We start from the raw sequence: 25,477 nt of genomic DNA, 5'->3' as shown, positions 1-25,477 counted from the left end.
GATTTTACTGAAGGTGATGAAAAGCAGCACTCATTTGATAGGAGGAACAGAGATTCATGAGTTTAATTCTAGGACGTAGGAAAAGAGCATGATTACTTGAAATGCACACCTATGCCTTTGCCAAGACAACCCAACATCCGTATCTGCTTTCAGTATAGAGGGTAATACCTTTTAAAAAGCTTGCAATAGACACATTTTTGATGGCCTTAATTTTTATGTCAGGTACCATATGCCATGCTGTGTTAATTTCTCCTTTGGCTACTCAGTTTCACTGAATACCTATTTTTAGTTCCTTCCAAAAGTCTTCAGGCAGAGTCATTAGGCTGAAGTCATGATGCCCCTCTGGTTTTGCTCTTCTGTTGTTTTGGGCAGTTTTCTTTCCCTATTCACATAAAATTCAAGTATTATCTTTGCATTAAACTTAGAGTTTCCAGTGAAACACCTCAGTTTTGAACATGACTTTATATAGCACTGTGAGGAAATACGTTACATTATGGGAAATGCCCATACAAAATGAAGAATGTGTGTGAACTTGCTTACCTGTGCATGGTAAGTAGAAGGCTATTTTACATTAGCCACCTCTTATAAAATTTCTGTCCATACGGGGAGTGGAAATTGTTACCTTCTTGTGTATTTACATGAAGCATTCTTTCTCTCTCCTCGTGTTGCCAGCTCTCTGCAATATTCAATGAGTAAAATCACTCTATTCATGCACCAGATTTCTCTATAGTAGCTGGAACAATACGCTTATCAAGCTCTTTTGTTAGCTTCTGGAGGAGCTGTTTTCTGGGGCAGGAATCATGACAGTTTGGGTCTTTCAGCTGTGTTGGAGCCTTTTTAATTGAATCATTCCTCCTCTCATAGCTTGTTTTACTCCAGATGCTCTGGTGGTGTGGTACTCAGAACTGCAGGTTGTGAGGCTGAGCTAATAGCCAGTTGCTGCAGGTCCTGTTCATCTTCATTGCTGGCTGCCCATTACTGCTGTTCTTGTTCCAGAACTGGCGGTTGTCTCATGCTACAGTTACCCAGTCTGGGAAGATGAAATAGAAGAAAAGGAAGTCTGCAAAGAAGTGAAAAGTGTTCAGTTGGTTTAGCTCGGTGTGTCACCATGTGGTCTGATGAGGAGCACGGCATTGACTCGGGAGGGAAAATGTAGGTGGCCAGAGGGTGAGGGGAAGGAGAGGAGCACAGCTGCCTTTTTCTCCAGTAGCAAGTTGCTAGATGGGTGTAAGTGATCTCCAAATCACTCCATGAGTAGTAACTAACTGCTCAGCCCTGTATACGAGGAGCTTGTGTGCTTAAGCTAGCTTCATATGGATCTCACCTTTTAAAGGTACAGTTCCCCATAGGTCAGGAGAATGTCATGGAGCCCAGCCCAGTCCCTTCTGTGAAGGAGCGGAAGAGGGAATTGAATAATTAGGGAGGATGGCCTAACGGATTAGGAGGAAATGGACCATATGAATACACTGAGCATGAAAGTGAGAATGGATAGGAAATGGAAGGGGATGGGATGACAAAGATTAATGCTACTTGGCAATGCATTCTTTTTCTTTTTTTTTTTTCCTTATAATCTTAGTCCCTACAGTCAAATGGTTACCTGGGATCTGTACTTTATTTTTTTAAAGAAAGCTTCTAGTGCTTGTGGTTGCTGAGAGTATGACTGAAGGGTGCGAAACACTGGGCAAATACAAGAAAATACAACTTCTTATCATCTAAAGAAATGTGCATGTTTTGCAGTGTCTGACTCATACTTCTAGTACTTGATCTTGGCAATACTGCTTGAGTATAGATTTGCCAGGGAGTTAAAGGTGTCCTTAGCACTACTATTAACACTGGCTGCTGTGCCACAAACTCCTTCATCAAGATTGCATTACACTCCAATTTGATAGGCATTGTGTCTCTGCTGACATTGTATGAGTGGAGAGGTAAACTGATGATTGTGAAGGATTCCTCTGGTTAGGTATCTGTCTCAAAGAAAGGAATTCTGAATGGTAAGTTCTGTGTTTCTTTTGGTGCACTAATGCAGAAAAGCTGCTCTGTATTGTTGGTAGCAGAATTCGTCCTAGAAGCCTACATAAGCATCTTGTGGTTTAACCCGGCAGGCAGCTGAACACCACACAGCCGTTTGCTCACTCCCCCCCACTGGGATGGGGGAGAGAATCGGAAAAAAAAAAAAAAGGTAAAGCTTGTGGATTGAGATAAAGACAATTTAATAGGACAGAAAATAAAGGGAAAATAATAATAGTGATAAAAGAATATACAAAACAAGTGATGCACAATGCAATTGTTCACCACCCAGTGACCCATGCCCAGCCAGTTCCCGGGCCGCGGACCCCTGGCCAGCTTTTCCCCTAGTTTATATACTGAGCATGTCGTCATATGGTATGGAATACCCCTTTGGTCAGTTGGGGTCAGCTGTCCCAGCTGTGTCCCCTCCCAACTTGTTGTGCACCCCCAGCCTACTTGCTGGTGGGGCGGTGTGAGCAGCAGGGAAAGTCCTTGACTCTGTGTAAGCACTGCTCAGCAGTAACTAAAACATCAGTGTGTTATCAAGATTATTCTCATCCTAAATCCAAAACACAGCACTATACCAGCTACTAGAAAGAAAATTAACTCTATCCCAGCCAAAACCAGGACAAAGTGGAAGCTGTCTCTTCTGGAGACTTGGAAGATGGTTCATAGAACTGAAAAGGAAGGGTAGTTTCATCTGTAGATGACCTTAGGAGAGAACCTGTGGAAGCAATTACAGATAGGGCAGTTAGGAAGAAAAAGATTTTATGAGGCAGATTCTGTGATATTTTGTAGAGATGGAATTGGGGGGCATGGGTGTGAGTAAAGCTATAGTTTCATTTGAAGGAGAAGAAAAGAGAGAGACGGTAAGATTACTAGGTTTCTGTGTCTGGGTTTACTGGGATTTCTCAGACTGAAATGCGTGTGCGCATGTGCACATGCTATGCAATGCATATAGATGCTCTGAAGCATTGGGACATGCCTGAGAATCCCATGTGCGCTGGGCAAAGATCCTGCATAAATGCGGTAGGTGCTGTATGTTCCTGTTCAGACACGTTGTATTAACTGCACGTGTCCAGGCCAGTCGGGCATGACACGCTCAATACACCCAATGTGACCTGGGTATTCATCTTTCTAAGCATTCTAAAGAATCTTGTCCTTCCTGCCTAAGCAGGACAAAGCAGAGGTGTCCAGGGAAACACAAGCTGAGGACAAAACCAAGGTTTGCAGATGCAGAAATTCCTCTGGGTGTGCCATCATGAAACACCACCCATAATTGTGCTGAGGACAAACTCTGCACAGGATTAACCTTGGAGAGATGGCAGGCTGCAACTCACTCACTATCTTTTTAAGACACATCCTTTTGCATGATGTAGAGCTCCCAGAAAAAAAAAAGGTGTTTCAGAGCTCCTCCTAAGTGTGCCCTGGTTCAGAATAATGCCAGTAGATAATAATGCCTGTAGTCTAATACAAAGTGTAAGACAGTGAAGCTATTTGGAGACAAAGGCTGAATGGAGACTTACCAATATGGAGCAAAGAAGGGATACACAAAGAGAAGACTTTGCTAGAGTAACAGATTTAATCTCGATTTATTATCCTGTGAAGGAGGAATACCTGAAAGAAAAAGATAGCGGGGAGAAAAAGGAACAAAGGTAAATAAGAAACTCAAGAGAATTTTTTTTATTCTGTGTTTCCCTATGATAATAGAAAAAAGATTAGAAGAATGAAGTTGGCCAAAATGAAGATCCACTTAATAAGATTTACTTAAACACCGAAGAAAAAGTTAAGAAGTCAGGAGAAGAAATAAAATATGCAGTAATTAGGGTACTCAAATGGTAGACAGTTATCTGGCTGCTGTTCCTACTTCTGCTACTGCTGTCCTGCTGCATTATCACGTATTATTCTGTGCTTGTCTTTCCCTTTCCTTTGTCTGTCTTGTTTATCTGCACAGAGACTGCAAACCTCTCTGGCTCTTACAGTCTTCACATGGTTTAGGAGTTTTCACAACAAGGCCCTGAGCTCATTATGGCCCTTCTGCTTCCTCTTCTTTCTTTGTGCTGCCTCAGTGCCTGGTAGTGCTATTAATCCCATTAATTGGTGCCACACATTAAAAAAAATTGATTTCTCTTCCCTTCTTCCCTGCTTAGTGTGGCGGTTCAGAGCATTGACAAGTCTCAAGGCTGCAGTGTAGTCCACGTGAGCACGTTGTGTTCCCACAGTGAGCCCTGCTGCTGTTGGTGAGGCCCTGATTTACAAGAGGAAGGCCTTCACTCGTAACCAGGCAGATTTAGTCTAACATTAAATTAATAGCAATCAAATCATCAGGAAGCTTTAATTGGGCAATCACTGTCAGGGTTGGGAAGTTACTTTGCTGTGTCAGAAACAAACAAAAACATACACCAGTGATTTGCAGGCATTGTTTTCTAAATAAAAAGCATTCGCGAATAAGATTAGTAATGCTTTGGCTGTTATTAAAAACAGCTCTAAAACCCAAAAACCTATCGCATCTTCTAAAATTACCCAGATCTCAGCTTCTAGAAATGAAGTGATTCTTAGTTGCCTAAGCCATTGCAGTCTTGATGGTAGAAGTGTCTGATGAGAAATGATGGACCTAACTACAGTTCTATGTACAATTCAATTATCTGTCCTTAAAAATTACCATTGCTACCCATTTAAAGTTTTCAATCATTCAGTAGCACTTATTTAAATATCCACTTAAGGCTCTAGCTTTCTTGTAAAATATACTCCTTTAGTCCTTTGTTTGAAAACCTAAGCCAGAGGACGGCTCGTGGATGTTGCGGGTCATGTCCCGGGTAGGTTAGAGAGGGCATGCTGACTAGATCTGTGGTGACAGTTTACATGGAAGAGATAGTCAAAGTGCAAGTGACAGTTTTTAGAAATATACCAGTTTTGTGTATGCGTTGAAGTTACCTTGTTTGGGCTAGAAAGTGATTTTAATGAGTTGATCCATATGATGTAATTATTAGAACTCATGTTTTTTGATGACTACTTTTAAAACCATTTTTCCTGCTATTTTTTCTCTTAGAAAAAATATTTATTCATTACTTATATTTTTATTACAGAGACCAATATTAATATTTTTTTCTTATCTCATACTTATGCTTTGCATAATGTAAAAATGGCTTTAATATTGCAATCATATATGTAACTTAGCTTATCTCTAATTTATAGAGTGGAAAGCGTATCCTGCTTATGTAAGCTGATATTTATTTAGCTGTCCCCATTATCTCAGACCTACTTTATCTGTGGGCATGATATGGTGTCAGCCTTAAGCCTGTGCAACCAATGCAGTTGTCCTCCCAGAGGCCAAACAGAAGTGTCCAACATCCTCTCATTTCAGAGACTTTTTTCAGCTTGGTATTGACATAGGTCTCAGTTTTCAACTGCTCTTTAAAGGTAGTGTGAGGGAGGTTTTTCACATTACTTACTTAGGTGAGGATTCTGTAAGGACTTGGGCATGCAGGTAACTTTTTAATGGAACAAACAGTAAGTAATCCATGCGACAAATCATGAAGGTAGACTACATACATGCTTCAGCTTTTTTCCAATAGCATTCCATATGAATCTGCATTTGAATGAATATCTTTTTCAGCCATAAGTGCTCGTATTGTACTGAGAGGTACAAAAGAAAGAGATCCAAAAATATGATTAACAGTAGTTGGGTCGCTTATACTTTAGCTTAAGTCTTCATATATCATATTTTGTGTTTGTCCTCAGGATGCAAGGTATGCTACCTTAAATTCTTTCATAATGACACATTGATGAGCAGGTGGGAGTAGGTCTGAGAACGTAAAATTTACAGCCATCATTTTTGGAAGATAGGGATTGACAGCAATGTACAATTTAGGACTGGGTAGAAATATTCTTTTTTTTATTCTTGTTGAAAAACACAGCTCCTTTAAACCTTTAAGTTTGATAAATTGAAATGTTTTGTTAAAGCAACCTGTAGTGTTTTTGTGATGAGTTTACTTTCAGCTGAACTTCCTCATTTGGCTGAATTGCTTGGTGGAAATTATAGTTTGGACGTCTCTTAAGCTCCTACAACCTCTCTCCATGGCTTGACTATGGTGAGAACAAACTGGTAAATCCTGTGTGGAAAACATAGGCCTTAAATATCAATGACACTAATTCTGTCCTCCCTCTTCATGGTTCTCTTTAACATTGACCAGTAGCGATCACAAATATAGGCCATCCATATTAAATTAAATCACTACGCAGGAATGCGAAAGTAGGATATGGGGTTTTTTGGGGTTTTTTTTGTGGTTGTTTTCCAGAAGTAATGTCAAAAAAGTCCATTGCTGATGGATAAAAGTGAGCATTAGTATTTGGGTAAAACTAGATTATTGCTTTAAATTTGAAAAAGAAGCCCATGAGAATAGACCGTTATGCCTGTGATGGCGTTTCTTTCTGGAGACGGACGATTAAGTCAAATGGCTATTCTCGGAACCTTCAGAAGAGTATTTGGCCAAATTTTTGGACTGGGAATAGGTGGACATTTATTCACTGGAAAAATATTGCTGTATCTTATTTATGTCACATTACCATTTGTGTTCAGCTGTAATCAAACCCCAGATATTTTGAGGCTTTTTCCAATTTTAAAAAATTTGAAGTAATTGGAAGCATTTGAATTTAAGATGTTGCAAATAATAGCCGTTATACTGCAAAACTGCTTGAGTGGTTTTTTCCATGACTACTTATACAGTGTTTTTGTCTAATATTTGAGCATATGAAAATTTACCATAGTATTACACAACATGGGATCTCGCCGTTCTCGTAAGCCCTTATAATAATAGGTACCATTATAATAATCAAGAAGCCTTCCTCGTAGCATCCTTTTGCCCTACATTCAGTGGAACATTGAGTTTATTTCTTCTAGTTTTCTATGACATCAAAAGCTTTTGTGAGTCTGATGTATATTAATAATATGATATATATGTATATATATTTGTGGGAAAAGGGAATGCTTTCTATGCCTCCCACCAGCTGGATGATTTTTGCATTTGATCCAGTACTTGAGCATTATTTTTATATTTTATACAAAAACTGTTCAAATAATGACATTCAAGTTGAAAGTCAAGCTGAATGAGTGTTACGGAATGTGTTTTTAAAGGTCTATGTGATTACTGCGATATATATAAAGTGAACCACAGTAAGTTTGTATGAGCAATTATGAACCTAACTTTCAAGTGTTTGTGGTGGTTTCTTTGCTTTGAAGCATACTTTTGTTTTAACATAGGAAATGAGATTTGAAAAACAAACATGAAATTTATCCAAATCAAAAATTAAGAGGACAAAACCCAGTTATGTGCTGTTATAGTCCAGGGACAGTTACAGCCCCAGCCTGAAGCAGAGTCTGCAGCGTCGGTGCAGCTGTGTGGTGCTGAGTGTTTAGAAATATGCATTTGGCATTGGACCATCTCTTCTGTTAAACACTTGCCTGGCTGTAATCCATCGTATCTAGTATCTGTTGTATATTGTCAACAAAGTTTGATGTTTTCCTTTGTAGAGTACAACAGACACACTGTTCTTTCGCTTCTGCTAATCAGTTGTCTTTTGCTGAAGAGTCATTTTCTGGGGCACCCTTTTCTGGGCATGATTATTATGGACATGCAGACTCTGAGGAGGAAGTGTCTTGTCTGAAGCAAGTCTTCCAGTGACTCTTTCTGTGCAGAAGTTGTATGGGGATCTGTTCTTCCTCATGGTGCTCCAGAGGAAGGGACACGCCTTGCAATACGCTGAGTCTGGAAGGCATTGGAGTAGGGTGAGAGGCTTCTGTCTCTTTTGATGGTGGTCAGGTCTCTCTTTCATTTGTAACATCACCTGTGTAAATGCAATTGTGCACGGGTTAAAGGTATTTTTTTGGTTCTGTGATTCCAGTAGCCAAACCTGGGTGAAAAAAAAAATCATTCAAGTTACTGTTCCACACAAGATGATGTAATTGTGTTTCGGCATAGGGAATTGATGTTTGGATGTGGAAATAACTTGATTAATGCAAGACTGTCCTGATACAACTGTTTGGATTGAATCTTTGAGATTACATCCTCTAGGATTAAAATAAAATACAGTATTTCATAAATGAACAAAGCTAAATATTACTTAGATATCAGTGCTGTTCTTAATATGACTACTGAATTATGCCTGCCATTTTCTATCTTTCCATGCTTTTGAGGGAATACAGTGGTGCCTTTTTCCTGGGTATATTTCAAGATATGCAAAAGGAATGTAATAGGTTATCTCTATGTAGTTAAATCTATTTGCTGAAAAACTCCACTATCTTTATATTATATTTTCATCTGCTGGCTGCAACAAGGAAAAGGTACTGTATTGTGATGGAAATTGTCCAGACATACTGCAAACGAGAACTTCTGCCCAATGAGTTTTGAGTCTTATTTCAAGGCAGGACAAAGCCAGTAGATGAGATAAGCAAGTAAATGTGTGGAGGGGATCTTGGAGGAACGGTAGTATGAGCATGCATTTTCAGAAGGTAAGCTTGGTGCCTGCTTTGATTTTGCTTTGTAGGAGCAGTCAGTTAGGCAGCTTGTTGTTCATCTTCAGTAGGCTCTGTAATCTCCTGGGTTCAGTCCTCAGACTGGCCAGGTCTGTGTGTATTCAAACCTTGACGCCGAAGGGCCTGCTTTTCAGGAGAATCCCGGATGGCAGCCTGGGGATTGTTCCACAAGCCTGGGCCATTTTTAGATGGAGACAGAGGCAGTGACTGTACCTGCTCGGGGCTCAGGCAGAGCAATGAACCTGGTAGTGCTAGGGGGAAGCAGTTTGGGAACCCCAGAAGGTGGCTGGAGACATGTAGACTGTGGGTAGCTCTGCGCTCAGTGTTAACATTTCCTTCCCCTAGCAATTTTGCTACTGTGTCTCTCATACCTGATTCTTCGTGGTTCATGTTGCACTCTAAACCTGAATACTTCAAGCCTGCGCTTTTTAGGTCAAAACGGACACCTGCGTGTCTTTTTCTCTGTGTGTACCTAATCTTCAGTTTGTTTTTTAGTTTGACTATGATGGGATAGTTGTTCTCGGAAGTTTCTCTGCTTTGAGCAGCAGAAGGATCTATTTTAATTTGACTTGAAAAAAAGAGTTTGTCCATGAAGGCAGAGCATGTTAGAAATCTGTCAGAACTTTGAAAATAATATTAAGAAAAAAAATGTGTCATTATAGCAGTTTCTCTGTCATCTTGCTCACTGATGGGGGAAATCATGCAAGTAATTTTGGCTTAACTGATGGTTGATAAAAATGCATATGGAAGCAATCACAGGTGGATTTTACTTCTAACTGAGCTGGACTTACTAATGTGTCTTCCCAGTTGGGGCTGAAGATAAATTCAGGTACGCTGATATGCAACGGAAATATAATAGTTCCCAGTATCATGTGGTAACATGTAATAGATGGTAGTAGGCAAAACTCTGGAAGATCCCCTAGAGTATGGAAAAAAAATTGGTCAATATTGTTTTTTCTTAGTTAACATAGTTATTGAGCTGGTTATTGTAATATTATGAATTCATATATTTATAATCAATTTTTATTGTTATATCCATGGGCTGATGGCTTCTGCATGGCAAAAGATTCCTGTATTCTTCCATTTAAAGTGACCAATTCTTTTCATTCTGATTTCATTGTGGGTTTTGCTTTTTTTTTTCCAATGGCAAAGTTCAAGTGTATATATAATTAAGCAAAAACTTCATCTACCCCTAAATGAATGCAGGTTAAAATGACTGCTAATATAAAAGTGCTACTTATAATTGTAAACGAGGAGATATTTAGAATTTCCACTTGAGGTTAGAAAAGCACAGAGTCTGAGCTGCGTAGAACCAAACAACGTGACTGTGTGTTCTCAGAGGCGTTTGACAGCTATCAGGTATCTGCTTGCAGATAGTCTTCAGTGGCTTTGGTGATTATTCTGACAAGATACTGTGCATCTTGTTACCTGTAAAAGGCAAATCAGTGTGACCTTTCCTGTGGGGGGGGGGAAAGGATACAAGTAGCTTTAAATCAATCAAGCAACTGCTTATATGTGAAATAACCTTTTGTCTTCTTAAAATAAACCTAGTCGTTAGTCTTATTTAAGTAGTTCCAGCCACATTTGCAGTATATAAAAGACATGAAAGAACCTTTTGTATTTTGCTGTGGTGAAAATGAATTTCCAGACTTTTCTATGGCAACAAATTCTGACCTTTCCAGTTCAGAAATCTCTGTTGTATTGGTGCATATTAAACATTTAGTTCTATTTAAAAAGCTGATTACAACATTGGTATGAAGTCTTATGAGACCAAGTCAATCTCTCACAGGTAAATAATAGGAAATTAAGATGCGTATCTGAATAGATATTAATCTATTCAAAGTCTATGAATAAAACTTGTAATTAGACTGAGTATTACCAACAATTGTTTAGCTGCTGTACTAAAGGAACATCTCCAAATGACATGATTTAAGTAAATTCTAACAGTCAGGGAGCATCTGTTAACTTCACTGGAATTTGTTTGGTGATCATTACTTGAGCAAATTTAGAGTTAATTTATGTAGGCAGCTAAAGTCAGGATAATTAAATCTGTGTTAGAACTTCCCTACCCTGGACTCTGGTAACTTGCATTCTTCATTTTGTGTCACTGTAATTGGTGGTTATTATTTGAACTTCCATATGAATAGTTTAAAAATTCTTGGTCAAGATTAAAAAATTTTGAAAACAAAATTTTTATGGTTATTTTAATGCATAGAACTTATGCAGAATATTTAATAACTTTGGCTGCACACACTGCTTCCAGTGTGTACAGCCAAAGTTATTAAATATTCTGTATATATTCTGTATATTCTGTAGCTTTTTAAAACATCATCTTATAATTATCTTTCTGTACAACTTAAGTAAATGTAATGTTGTAGTAATGTAATTACTTGTATCCTTTTTCCACAGGAGAAGTAATATTGATTTGCCTTTTACAGATAATGCATAATTTACAGTGCCTCGTTCCAAAAGCTGTCAGAGCAGAGTGTCTGCTAATGGACATCTGATAGCTCTGAGTTTTAACTTTTCTGCCAACATGGGCTTGACTGTCTGCAGTTTCATCATGTCTATTATCCTGTGGTTTGTATGTTACATGTTAGTTGCATGCACTGGTGAAACCCATGGAAGACATCCCAGTGGTGGTTTCCAGAGGCAAACTTTGTATTGTGGAATGAGCATCAGGCCAAGGCTCCACTGAAAATAAGGCTTTAATGTCTGAATGGGATTTTGCTGTGTAAAAGTGATGCTAACTTAAAGAGGTTCCCTAATGTTCCTACTTCTGTGATTGCAGTTACGGGATTTCTCAAGATCTCTTTTTTTAAAGAAGGCCAACAAAGAAAAAAAATAATTGAGGGTGTGTGTGATCCCATGAATGATGTGACTACAAGCCAAGTTAGTCACATTGATAGGTCTGAACACTGCATGGGTAGTAGTATGTGTCTCAGAATGGTGATCGAGAAACCCCACATACTAAGCAAGAACTCACCCATAGTACTAAATGCCAAAGCACAGAGAAATGTCTGAAATATTAGCCAGGTCTACAGTGTCAAGCTGGAGTTGAAAACAGGTGTTGCTGTGTGCATAGACACAATGATCTGAATACTTCCCTGAGGGACGATGCTAGCAGTATTTCAGAGATAACAGTTCCCTGTTTTCTCTTCAAGTGTGGCTATAAGTGAAGCAGCTCTCCACAGCGTCAAAGGACTGTGTCTATATTTGATCTAAATGCTGTTTAACATTAGCCACTGGATTGTCAAATTGTGCTCCCTCTTATGTCACTGCCTGAATTGTCTGTCTGTCTGTCTATCTTACTGTGCAGTAGCATAGGATTAGCAGGCAGTTTAGAAAGTTTCTTTTCCCTGATACGTTATAGCCTTGAGTTTAAGACAGTATGCTGTGTGGTGAGGGATGTGGGTTTGACTCTCCTCAGGCTGATGGTAGCCTTATATTGTGTCTGCGTTCCAGTATCCTGAATGAGAACCAGAGCTCATATGCAGCTGGCAGGTATCTGCTTTACTATATTCGTGAGGGGTCTAATATTGGGCACGCGTTAGGCATGGTCAGAGAACACCAACTCCATCAGACCTCTCAGGAATCTTAGGTGCCAGTCCATCTAATCTTTATCAGATTTTGCAGGATCTGAAAGACTTGTTGCTGGGAAAGTTCTGTGATTTCCTTAGAAATCTCTTGTAGATACTGTTGTCTTTTCCAGCACCTGAGTTACTTATCTCTACAACTGTTTACATCCAAAGACTCTATTACATGGACAGACGATCCCTTAGTGGCCTTATAAAACCAATATTCTAAATTCTTTTTTGTGTCATTAAATCTTTAATTTCAAATGTGCGATTTAAATATGGTAAATGTGTTTTTTAAATCTTTAAAAATTATTATCTTTTATACTTAACAGATCTCTAACTTTGAGAAGCTCAGACTAATCTATATGAATTCAATCCTATTCAGAAACTTGAAATCCAATGTCATTATCACCTCTCTCTTCCTATAATCAAGGCTGCTTGCCGCAACTTTGTATGCAACAGCGGTGCGGACTTTGTTCATGTTAATCTATTGTTCATAGGTACTTTCCGCTTGCAATCTCATGCAATCCAGCATTGCCTATTCACAGTTGTTATTTTCATTATACTTCATAGCATTTTGCCCCAGGTATTGCATTATATTTGCATGTGAAAGCACCACCCAAAGCCTTAACTAAGAAGGCAAAAACCTATTTACAGGGGTTTTTTTTGGGTTTTTTTTAGAGCATTCAGGCCACTCTAGAAGATTGGGATCTGTTGTCTTTCTAAAAACCGCTGATCAAGGTTTGCTTCTTGAATTTAAAATGTGGTCAGAAGAGATGGTCACAGAATCCCTGTTCTATTCACTTGCTCAGGGACTGTGAGACCCTGTGTTCAGTGTCCTGTTCAGCCTGCAGGGATTAGACTCACATCTCCCACCTCCTTGCAGGCAAGTGTCAGCAGGCTGTAGCATAGCTATTCAGGCAGCTACTTTGGAAAAGTAGTCTTGCATTCTGGTCACTTCACCGTGATTGACTTTGATCCTGAAGTGTTTGGACAAAATAGGCTCATTCCTGAGGTGTATCAGATCACCAGGTTCACTTACAGTTTATGTACCTGGAGTATTTTCAAGTCAAGCTGATGGTATCAATACTACAGAGATTGTCAAGATGCAGTTTTAGTTTTGGGTAACTAAATTTTCCTTAACTCTCAGTTCAGATACCGAAATCTTTTATTGGCCCGCAGTGTTCCTAGTACAATCATGCATAACCCCACAATCCTCGAAATAATTATGTGAACTCTGGTAATAAAAACTTTAAATTTAATTTTAAATGATTGAACTGAAAATTAAACAGATTCACTCACTCTCTTTTGTAATAAGCCATACTTAAAAATCAATCCATTAGATTTATTTAAAAAAAAAACCACCATAAAACCATCCGTTAGATTGTGCTCATACTTCAGAAGTAAATTTATTATAAGGGACTTCATTAAAGAAAGTGGATATGTAAGTGGAAAAAAACATTGTTTCTAATTCTAAATTTATGGCCAGTATGATTCTAGTATCTTAGTCCAAAGGGTAATTTCAAAACTGTTCGTATAGTAAAGCCACCACCTAAGGAGCACTATGCAAGTGATAGGATTTGAACTTCAGTCCAAAGCCTGAGCTGGGTGACAGCCTCAAAATGGCCCAGAAGGTCTGAAGTGGTCTGCTGAAGTTTGTACTGTGGACAGATTACTTAAATACTGGAAATCTCTGTGCATACACACACACACACACACATATATATATATATACACACCTAGGGGAGATGTCTGGCAAGATTCAGTGATTTAAAGCCTTAGGTCTGTGACCCTGGGGTTCAGGTTTTTTACTTGCACTTCCAAATACTTGTATTTATGTTAATATCTTTATGCTAGGTATATTATTGCTGATTTGGTTTTCTGTTGTTTTGTTGTCTCCTTCATTCGTGTGTGAGATCAGCCTCAGAAGTCTTCCTCACGCCTGCTGGTAAATTATCCTGCGGATAAATGAGCATTGGTGGCTGATAGTGTACCTGCTATGCTGAAACCAGTGAGTAGGCAAAGCTGTGTAACTGAGGTGAGTGAAGGATCAAGGATTTGGAAACGTGTGTCCACAGCTCACCCAAGAGTCCTGAGTGTGCTCTCCTGCTGTGTGGGTGACTGCCAAACAGTTCCCAGTGGGAAATGTCTCTAGTGGTACGCGCTGTTAAACGGCTTGCAGTAACTTCTTCAGGAAGTCGCTGTTTGGAAGAGCTCTGCTCCTGCTGGTGTTCTGCCATGGGTGCCATGGTTTGGCATACAGTTAGCAGCTTTTAAAATAGAAATGTAAAAAAAAAAAAAAGGTTTGTAGGAAAACTGATTTTAAACAAGTTTTTTTAACGTTAACTGTTGACATGTAAATGCCATATTGTCATTTTTTCTTCACTCCAGTACTGCTATCCACAAGGGAAGTTGTCTGAGAAAAATATCAGGCCTTTTAATATGACTACTCACCACCAGTTTTTGTTATACAGCTAGCAAAGTTTTGACAGGCTTTTGAAAGGATGAAATATGAAGTGGAGAAAATTTAGATTGTTCATTTTGAATGTCAATGTTTCACGTATATGAAGAGCCATTTTGTTACATGTAAATGATATAAACTTGACTGACTTACTGCAAAAATTCATGGACTACATGCATTTCTGACTTCTAAGATACATCACAGCCTGAAATATCAGATTTATGTTAATGTAATTTTACAGCAAATAAACGTCTTTTAAAAAGAGAAGGAATTAATGCTTTTATGTTTTAGGTAGAGTTTGGATTGTGTATTATGAATACACTAATGAGTATATGAATTACCATTTACCTCAGTGGTCCAGTCATTGCAATGATAATGAATGTATTCTCTTGAATATATGCAAAATACTGGAAAATCTTTTTTGCTCTTTTTTGCATTGATACCCATAAGAATAATAAAAAATACGGAATATATTCAGTATTTCTAGCTATACACGTTTTGCCCCCATATGTATGTATTTTTTCTGCATGAAAGCAGAAATCCTATTCCTATAAGGAATTTAACTTAAAAATAGGGCTTAAATACAATAATTTATCTAATTCAGATTGCTTTGAAATGTTTCACTGACCATTTTCTGAGTTAGCCTGATACTTTCAGTATTAGTAAAATTCAATATGGTGAAATTCAGCGGCCCTGAAACTCTTGGTGTTAGAAAATAGTCTTTACTTAGGCTATGAATTTAGTTGGGGTGTGGCTGAGCCCTAAGCTTTTTGGAAGTTGACTTTTTCTCTTCCAATTCCTTGTGCTTTCAGCAGCACTTTGGCAGCTGACCTAAACTAGAAGTTCATGGGAGCAATCGAAGGCAGTGACTCTCTAGTGTAAGCATATTAGATTCATGCTGCCACTAGGTACTTTGTGGTTATCCACGAAAACATAATCTTATTATTCACTTGTATATGCTTTATGTGTACAATATACAGAACAGTGGTAGTGAGCCATGTGAAACGGGGGAGAGAGGAGCACAGCACCAGGCTATGAAACTTGTGACTCTGAAGAGTTTGCTGTAAAAATGGATCTGACAGTGCTTTGTTTGAGGCCGTGCCACTGTTGATGGAAGAAACCCCAGCGCTCACCTTGCAGCTACCAGTGCAGTGAAGCAAGCAGGAGGATTAGGGGATGTTGCTTCTGCACTATAGCTAGGACTGTTCTTTGCTGGTTGTAACATGGTTTCAGGCAGTGGATGGGACGGGTGTGCACCTTGCTTGTGAGTTTAGGTAGGACTAGGACTTTCACCAGCTTTACACTAAATCATCACTTGTTGCCCAACTCCAGACTTAGGTCCTTCTGTCTTCTGCCAGAAAAATTAAGAGTAACTGTCTTGAATTCTGGGATTTTAAGTAGTGAAAAATTGGGACTCTTAATTCCTAGAACAAATTTATCAATGTCATACTTCTGGTGTTATACTTTTAGATATTATAATGTGACTGTAATTGAAAAAAAAAAGTATAAAATCATGTCTTGCATAGTAATTTTCTTCAAGCACTGACAAATCAAACAGTTTAATTCCCCTAAACTGTGAGAATAGGAACTAGAAAAAAGCATGAGAAGTGATGAATATGCAACATGTATTTCTGATAAGTTTTTCTTCTGGTAATATATCAGTAGTATATCTAATGTGTGATCTAATTCAGAAATATGTATTTACATTTTTTAACTTTACTGGGATAAGTGATCCAGGGAGGGGGGAGGGAAGGCAAAAAAAGCACCTGAGAGGTGTGGTTGGTTGCTGCACACATTTTGAAAACGTGTATTATCCAAGTTTTTCACAGGATGCAATTGAAAGGATTTCCATCAATCTTCAAAACATATCTGCATAATTAGATTCTAAAAAAGACCTAATTTTTTTTGGGGTAGGCTCCTGGAAGGAAGGAAATGCTTGCAATTCTTCAGATGCAGAGCAGTGATCATCAAGGCATTTTAAGCATGCACCTGGCTTTATAATTATTTACTTCTCATGCGTAAAAAATACCTAAGCTTTTATACCAATACCAATTGTTTTTTTCACGTACAGCCTTCTTTTTCTGATCACCAATCATAGACACTTAATAACCATTACTATAGTGGTACTGTACAGGATCTGGCTGGGGTGGAGTTGATTTTCTTCATAGCAGCCCCTATGGTGCTGTGTTTCAGATTGGTGACCGAAATAGTGTTGATAACAAACCAATGCTTTAGCTATTGCTGAGCAGCGCTTGCACAGGGTCAAGGCCCTCTCTGTTCCTCACTCTGCCCACCAGCGAGCAGGCTGGGGGTGGGCAAGAGGCTGGGAGGGGACACAGTTGGGACAGCTGACCCCAACTGAGCAAAGAGATATTCGTTACGGTATAATATCATGCTCAGCAATAAAAGCTGAGGGATAAATTTTCTGAAGTAGCCGTTGCTTGGGGACTGGCTGGGCAGTGGGAGGTGGTGAGTGATTGCTTTGGCATCACTTGGGTTTTTTTTTGTTTTGTTTTTTTTTCCTCTTCCCTTTGCTTATTAAACTGTCTTTATCTTGACCTATGAGTTTTTCTTGGTTTTGCTCTTCCCATTCTCTCCCCCATCCTGCTGGGTGTGGGAGTGAGTGAGTGGCTGGTGGGTGCTTAGCTGCTGGCTGGGGTCAACACACCAGAGGTAGCCACAAAAATACCTACTGCTTTAGCTTCTAGTATCACCCTCCCTCAGAAAAAAAGTTTGTTCCAGGTAGGTAGAAGCTAAGTCAGTGAGGTTTAAAGTGGAAATGTGATGCGATTTTTTTAACAGTTACAGTAATGAATCATTGAACAAAGATGAACAAGTGGCTTCACCTTAGACCTTGAAATTGGAATAAGATTACTTCAGCTGATCAGAGAAAGATCAGCTGTAGCCTGTTGATTTAGGTTTTAGAAAAGGCAATGATGTGCAGTCAGTGTTGTTTTATGGCTGTAATTTAAGGAAATCAGTCCAGGTTGTAATAGTCTTTCCTAGCCTTTATCTATGAGTATTCCTTTCGATGAAAATCCTACAGACCTTTCAGAAAACCAGTAGTTTTCATTTTCTCTTTGTTGAACTGTGAAGTGCCTTGCCTTCAGGGTAGAATTTCCACTGGTTGATAGATAGAGTGGGTGGAAACTGAGGAAGATTTCTGAATTACGCTTTAGGGAAACCTTACAGTGTTTCTGCTGTAACACGAACTACCCTCGTTTGATAAATCCTTGCTGCGTTCAGATAATGATATGGTAGGCATAATTCCACAAGCGTGAGATTGTTATGCAGAGTTACAGGACTGCTGAAAGAAATGTAAGCTATCATAGAGAATCTTTGTGATTTGAAAACCGTGGGAGAAAACGTGGTAACTGTTGACATGCTTGGCATATCTGAGAGCATGTCTTTAACCTTTTGTTCTTTTACTGAGTAGTAGTTAATATTTTAGAGTAACCTAGTACCAGTGACCTCCCTTTTGGCAGCATTCTTTTCTGAAATGATTGAATGGGAGAAAGGAAATCTTTCAATAATAAAGCCAAAAAGCAAAGGTGTTTGAAGCTGTTTTGTGAACTCAGAAGTGGTATAATACATTTGAGACAATGATATTTGAAATATCAAGAATAAGATAGGGGAAAAAACCCTCAAAGGATACATAAGTGAAAAAATACAGCAAGAGGTTCAGGTAGATATTGCACGTTACGATGTGCATGGTGGAGTTTGATAAACTGTCATGAGCTTACTCAGTGGAACTTCAGAATTGTCCACCAGACCTCATCGATGCAAAAGGTTTTTGTTTCTGGATCACTAAGTAAGATCAATGATGCACATTTTATCAACTGTTACGTACATGAGTTGGATTTATATCAGATAGGGCTAGTTCATCCCACTCAGGGAACTGATTATATGATTTGCAAAGGGTTTGTAGTGGAAAGAATGTGTTGTTTCCATTCTGCTCTCCAGACTCTCGCTAAACATATGGTTAGTAATGGTAGCCCCAAAAATTGGTCTTCTGTTATTGAATTGGTACAGATATTTAATAGATGAACATTTAAGCAGGACTGTTAGCTATTCAGTATATTTGTTTTCAGATTCATTATTATTATTCTCATTGTATGATCCTAAAGTGTACCAATTTTGTATATCAGAGAGTTATCAACCTGATTTGAGATGTGAAAAAAGCAGTTTGAGACTTTGAATAGTAGTAGTCTGAGTCTGAAAATGTTACCCGTGCCACTAGTCCCATATTGTAGATTTCCCTACCAGCGCCACTTTTCAGGGAATTTTGTTTGCACCATAATATCAGGGCCACCATATCAGCTTTGTACTTTCTCTTTAGTTGTATGTCCAAAGTAATTTCTTGTGGGGTGTGTGCCATGATGTGTACTGCGTGCCATGATGTGTACTGCAGTTTTGTGATAAGAAATTTAGCTGCACAGCTAGCTGAAGTGGCGGGAATGAGTAGTGTTGAGGTTTTGAATGAAGAAAGAGTTGGTTGAAAAATTTTTAGTCAATTCCAGGTAAAAGTCTGAATATTTTCACAAACAAGCTGAATAGGACTACTAATCCTATAGAGGTTTGCTCTCAACTGTTTTTCTACCTTGGTTAGTTTGAAACAACTAGTATGGTGCAGGCATGTGAATTGTGTCTGTGTGGAGATTTGCTTTGTGGCGAATAATTTATTTCATAAGGAGACGTGGTGATAATTTCATGAACGCGTAAAATATGTTGAAGTCCATTTTGATTATAGTCTATAATGTGATTTTCTTCTTTTAATTCTGAATTGCTCGAGAAGATTTAAAGCCTAGCCATTTTCTGAAAGAAGGATGCTGGTATTTTTCCTTCATTTCCATGGAAAATAATCTTTTGTGGTAGAAGCAGTGATGTTTACCTTTCTGCTCTCATTTAAAAATTGCAAACTTCTATTTTAGCCAGTAAGAATAATGTTGAAATATACTTTTTTTAAAATTCTTTATTTCCTTGCTTTATTACTGTAGAAATCAGAAAGGGATTCTAAAGAAAAAAATCTCTCAATCACTAAAAAGTTTATTAAACTTACTTTCGTTCCACAGGTTTTCACTCAATTTTATACCTTCGTTGTTCACTTACAGCCTGTATGAAGTGATTAGCAAACGTAAATTTAGATGTCTGCCTGTCTTCTAAGTGTCTAAGCTATCCATTGTAGTCAATGGATATATAGCCAGTACAGTCAGTGGAGCCTGGAGAGCCATTCTTCTTATCTGAAGTGGACATACACTGGCTAGTCAACTGGGAGCTCTCTGGGCTCCTTGACTTCATTGACAAGATCGCCACTGACATCGGTGTGAAGACTGCTGTATTTAATTGTCTTAATTTGGAACTGAATGCCATCAAAACCTTGTAGTTTAAGCTAAGCCACCTAGTCTCTTTGTTTGGTCAGGAGAAAGACACAGACATTTTCTGAGGGCAATTCACTCTACCTACTTTAAACATCTAATTTAAACCATGAAATGAGAGCATGATACAGCCAAAATCTGTGCATGCTCTGCCATAGTCTGTAGAAGTCTATATAGTTAAAAACAAAACCTGTGGTTGTTGTGTAGTTACTGTTATCAATTACAGGGCAAGACAGAATGTCTCTTAATTAACTTAATAACCAGATAGGTACATTTAGACATAGCTAATTAGATCTTTCTTGTAATTGGGCCTATGATTAATAGACTGTGAAGACTGTTTCATTTGTATTAAATGCATGGACAGTCACAAGGAAATTAAAATTTGAGCCTGCATTGAATAACTAATAGCACAATAGTGAAAGATTATTCTCTTTATAAAGAATTAATATATTAAGACGCTAGTTTAGACCTGTTTTTTCAAGTTCTTTTGCAGCCTTATCAATATGTGCATGAATCTCTCTCTTGGAAATATCCACAGATCAACTTTTGCAAGTTTCTTTTAAAACAGTCTATCTTACATAGTTTAATAAAACCTAGTGAATGTAAAAGCATATGAAGATACCATTACAGAAGAAAGTAGAAATAACTGGTTTCATTTCTGGTTTGCACAGCGCAAGGTAAAATCCTTGGAGAAGTTAACTGCCAGTTTTTCTGGAGCTTATATTACTTTTCTGCCTGTTCTTTCTCATTCTGGTCAGGGCAGAACCTAATTTGGGGCAATACAGTGGGGAAGCAACAGAAATGAATGTATTCACCCTAGTGCTCTGGTCTGTAGTAGTCATGGAAGTTTCCTTTCACTCCTTTTCTGTGCTGCAGTGTCTCTCGTGGGTGCACAGGGAATTAATAGCTACTGACATCTGAACAGGCTTCTTCACTTGTTACACAGCTGGAAGGGAGGGACTGAGGGGAGGTCCACTGATAGAAAAGACAAAAGGACATAGTGTGAAAGGAAGACATAGCAGTGGAAAGAAGATAGGAGGAGAGAGATTATGTATAGTGAACAGCTGGCAGCATGGAGACCCAATCCTCCATGACTTTTTATTTGTTGTTATAAGGCATACTGTGCACAGAAGAATATGTTATAAAGGTAGACAAAATTTTTTATTTTTCTTATTTGAAGTAGGTTACATTGGGAACAAGTAGGAAACGTAGAAATTAGAGCTAGAAAGGCGAAAAGTGTAATTAGTAATTTTAAGAGACATATAAATGCCTTGCATTTCTGTTTTCATGCATAGTTGAAACTTATCTGTTGAATTTTTCATCAAGAAGTGAATCTCAGTTTCAATGTTCTTGTGCCATTTTTATTCTGCTGTTAATGCAGAGGCGGCTTCATTGAGACTAGTTGGTCTTTTTCCTTTTCTTTTTCTTGTGAAACCTTGCCTACTTAGCACATTGTGAGTCAGATCAGACTGCTGCTAACCAAAAAAGAATTTTATTTTTGTAACTTGTTGTACACTTTAGTTTTTCTTATTTAATACCTTCACTTTTGTCATCTTTTTTTGAACAACTTCAAAATTGTGTGAGTATATTTAGAGTAGTATGTAGTATGTTATTCCTGCTGTCTGGTCATCTGAGCAACAGATGAGAGCATCAAATAAACTTTGGATAGTTTCATCAGAAGTTTAAGATAGTTTGTCTTTTACTAGGCAATGGTGCTAAGATGAGAATGCTCCTAACAGGCATTCCTAATCTGTAATGTCTTTTCACCTTCAGTGAAGTACGTGTTTTTACTTAAAAAGTGACCTTGAGTGCTCACTAAGTAGTTATTGCCTGTGTGAAGTTTTTTGCCTTGTCACGCCCCACCTGCGGGAAGGGGAGAGTGACTAAGATCCGCAAATCCCCTCGGTGTGGATTAAGGTGAAATAGCACTCAAGGTCCAAAAAACAAACTCCAACTTTAATGGCACAAACACTTCTATAAGCATCAACCCTCTATGTCTTAATATATAACACAAGCTAAGCGGCTTTGTGGTGAGTTGAGGTAGGCCTCGTATTACTTAACAACATCAAAAACGGAGAGCAAGAAGGAGAAGGAAAAAGAGAAAGAGAGAGAGAGCTGAGCAGCAGGAAAGTAGAGAGAGAGGGACAAAGAGATCACCAGTCCTGGATCCAGCGTCGGACCTGCCAACGGGGGGGTCGGTGCGGAGAGAGAGTGCCGCCGGGGGCTCACGTGCGCCCCTATTTATTGGCTCCAGCCCAAGGTTTCTAGAGTCTTCTCTCACCCCAGCTCCAGGAGTGGCTGAGACATTAGTCAGTCAAGGAGAGTGACACCAGGCCCCTCCCCATGGCTGGCTTCTGGAGCTTTCCCTGGGGCATTGTCTGTGCTTACAGCACAGACACGTGGGCCTCGTCCCTTACATGCCTTTTTTGTTGAGGTTTTTTTTGTTTGTTTGTTTGGTTTGTTTTGTTTCTCTTCCCCCTCTCACCCCTCTACACCATGGCATAGCCAAGCAACTAAACACAGGCAGATAACACATTTCCTTGTAATTGCCAATTTGCTGGGGATGACAAGAGTCTCAAAGGAAGCATGAGCTTGAAGAGCACGGGCTGGGGACTGAACGGATGGAGTTAGGTCCCTTGATGGACTGGGTGGCAGAATTTGGTAGGAGGGCAAGGGCAGTGAGGATCATGGAGTTGTGATCCTACTTCTGGGATCTCTGACAGTGTGTGTGGCAGGAGGATATGGAAGGAGATAACACCTCCTGCATGTGAATGTGGATTTACACAGAACATATGTCTGAAGCTATTATCATGGCTATTGTTATCACTGGTTGGGGTGGAGGTGTTCTTTGCAAATTCTGCAGAGTTTGGGAACCCTGCTGTAGTAAGTTGGAGACCACTTTCACACCTTGCTTTAGAAGCAAATCCCTACAAGCTTCTTCACTCCCCTTTTGCAACGGAGTACTCACAGTAAAGAGCTATGTCTTCCTTAAATGGCAGGGCTCATAATCTGAGTCACCTTTGCATTGACTTAAAGTTGTATTTACTTTTAATGACATCTCTGCAAGTGGTTGAGGCAAATCAGTTTGAGGCTTATTACACAAATAAGTAGTGTTTTTTGGAACTGCATACTATTTTCAGTTTATGAGGATTCCAGCAATGTTATTTCTTTTTTGCTTTAGGTGTACAGGATTGGTACAACTCATTTGTTATTCCAGATAGATAAAAGTAGCTTCTATCTATAGTTCTTTTAACTTTTCTAATTACTGTCGCAGAATAGAACTGATTATGCTCTGGGACAGCACAGATCTCTATATCAGTCAGGCCTTATTATGAATATGTTAACAGTAGATAAAAAAGTGGTCCTTTTGAATAGGAGCTAATTTCACATCACCTCAGAATAGCACTTTTTTTTTTTTGTACTTTGTGCAATTATGTTCTTCAGTTTTATCACTATGTCTCAGAATAAGGTAAAGAATCCTATAATCAGTTTTATTTTATTAGGTCTGTTTCTGTTAATTAAAGACCATTTCTTCCTGTGACAAGCAAGTCAGTGATGGCAACAATCAAGTAGCATGTCTTACATTGACACGTAGGCATTTTAAAATTTTTCATCTCTGTATTATCTTTTTTAATGCTACATTAATTTTGTAATTTATTATTAATAGATTGTCACCCATGCATGTCTTAAAAAAATTAATAGTATCAGTGCATGTATCTCAGTTCTCATCATCTTGTTTTTATTAATCTAAGACGAAAAATCATTTTCAAACCATGATTCAGAGAAATGATTTAAATTGCAAGTCAGCTATTACAGATTGACACTTTTCCTTTGGTAATAGAATCCTCTGCGGTGGAATTCCTACTGCTATTGTGGTCCATTACAAGCACAAGATTACATCTTTCCACTTGTCACTAATTCTGCATTTTGGCAGGGAAAAAAAGAAAGGTTTGCTGTTAGAGTGTTGCCAAGCAACCAAAATATGAATTACTCCAATTTCTGGATTTTTCTTGTATGATGTATATCAGAGGGTTTCTCCTACATCGGTGAGAGACAGTCTAGATGAAGTTACACTCCATAGCTTTACTATTTCTAAGATTAGTTAAGTAGCTTAATTTTTACCTGTGGAGTTCCATTTCAAAACCAAAGACACTTTTTTTTTTTTTTGGTTCCCTTTAGATAATTATCAAAAATCATGTCACAGATGATCATGTCTTCATAAGACATGAGATTGGGCATGTTTTCTCCTTTTTGTTTTCTGAAATTAAATTTCTCTTTCTGAAATGGAAAGCTTGTTTCTGTCTCATTTTCACTTGTACCTCATTGTTTATACCACTACGTGAATAAAAAGAATGGAAAGTCTTGGAGTGGACAAAGATAACTTGCTGCCTCTTAAAAATCCTGCATGCTGTTACTCATGTTTACTGTTATTTAGTATACTCCCTCTTAAGTATCTTCTTCCAATACAACTAACTGATCATAGTATCAAGTAACTACTGGTATTTAAAAAATTATTCATTAACTGAACATGTGTGGAAAAGATGAAGTGAAGATAGACTTAAGTGTGTGGAAGTTATGGTAAGGTTTATGCTTGGGGATAAATGAAGAGAGAATAAATGCTCTTAATAACTTAAGCCAGTTTTTTGTCCTGATTTTGTTGTACATTCCTGTAATTTTTTACTTCCATGGAGCTTTTTCATTTTGCAGTGATAGCCACAGATTTCCTGTGGAACTATGGATTTCAGGGTGACCTCCCACATTAGCCATTGATTTCCTCTCAGGGCACATGCTCAGCACAGAGCCACAGCTTCTTTCTGGATTCCTAAGCTGTGTTTTATGTGTAGGGAGGCAGGAAGAACCTCAGCAGCAATATGGAGAGTGCTTCTCTTTCTGCAGTCCTGCAAGGCCAGGGTGTATAACAGCAACTAGATAGTATCAATGCATGGCATAGGAGATGGTTTCCTGTTGACATTGGGTTTGTATCCATGTCTGCAACAGTGTAATAAAATATTTGCTTATGTCTGTACAATAATATTTTGGAGGACTTGCTTTAAAAAATGTCTGCCTGTTTGATCAGACCTTGGAGTTCCCAGATATGACTGCATATTCTAACCAGATTGTTGTTCCATTTCTGGGTGAGATCAAAAATGCACCAACCTTCCTGATACACCAATTTCCAATGAGAAGAAACTTGGATGTATGGGTCAGAGAAGAGCGACTTGCTGCTCTGAAAAATTCTGCATTCAGAACTCTTGTTCTGAATGGTTAAATGAACAGTATTCAGATTGCTCTGGGTAAATTTGAGCAGGTAGCGGGAGTTGGGTTGTTTAACATGAATTCCAGTGGATAACTGACTGTATAGGCTAAGAGCACTTCAGACATGAACTTCATAGGGCGAAGCTACTAGTAGTTTGAGGAGATGGGTGTTTCCAGCTGTTTTCTTCAAAGTTGAAAACAGGCTTTTCCTTTATAAATGCTCCTTTACTTTTGGTAAATACAAGATTAGTTTAGGTGCAATATCCCA

At 38.5% G+C, this 25,477-nt stretch overlaps 1 protein-coding gene across 5 annotated transcripts in view; it reads left to right on the top strand.

Annotated features, from left to right (window-relative positions):
• Window positions 1-25,477, top strand: part of C2H8orf34 (chromosome 2 C8orf34 homolog) — a 175,058-nt gene that overhangs the window by 7,803 nt on the left and 141,778 nt on the right. The gene's annotated exons all lie outside the window — the stretch shown is intronic.

The sequence above is a fragment of the Aptenodytes patagonicus genome, chromosome 2 (assembly GCF_965638725.1).
Source record: "Aptenodytes patagonicus chromosome 2, bAptPat1.pri.cur, whole genome shotgun sequence".
Lineage (NCBI taxonomy): Eukaryota > Metazoa > Chordata > Aves > Sphenisciformes > Spheniscidae > Aptenodytes > Aptenodytes patagonicus.
This window is presented reverse-complemented; position numbering and strand designations above follow the sequence as displayed.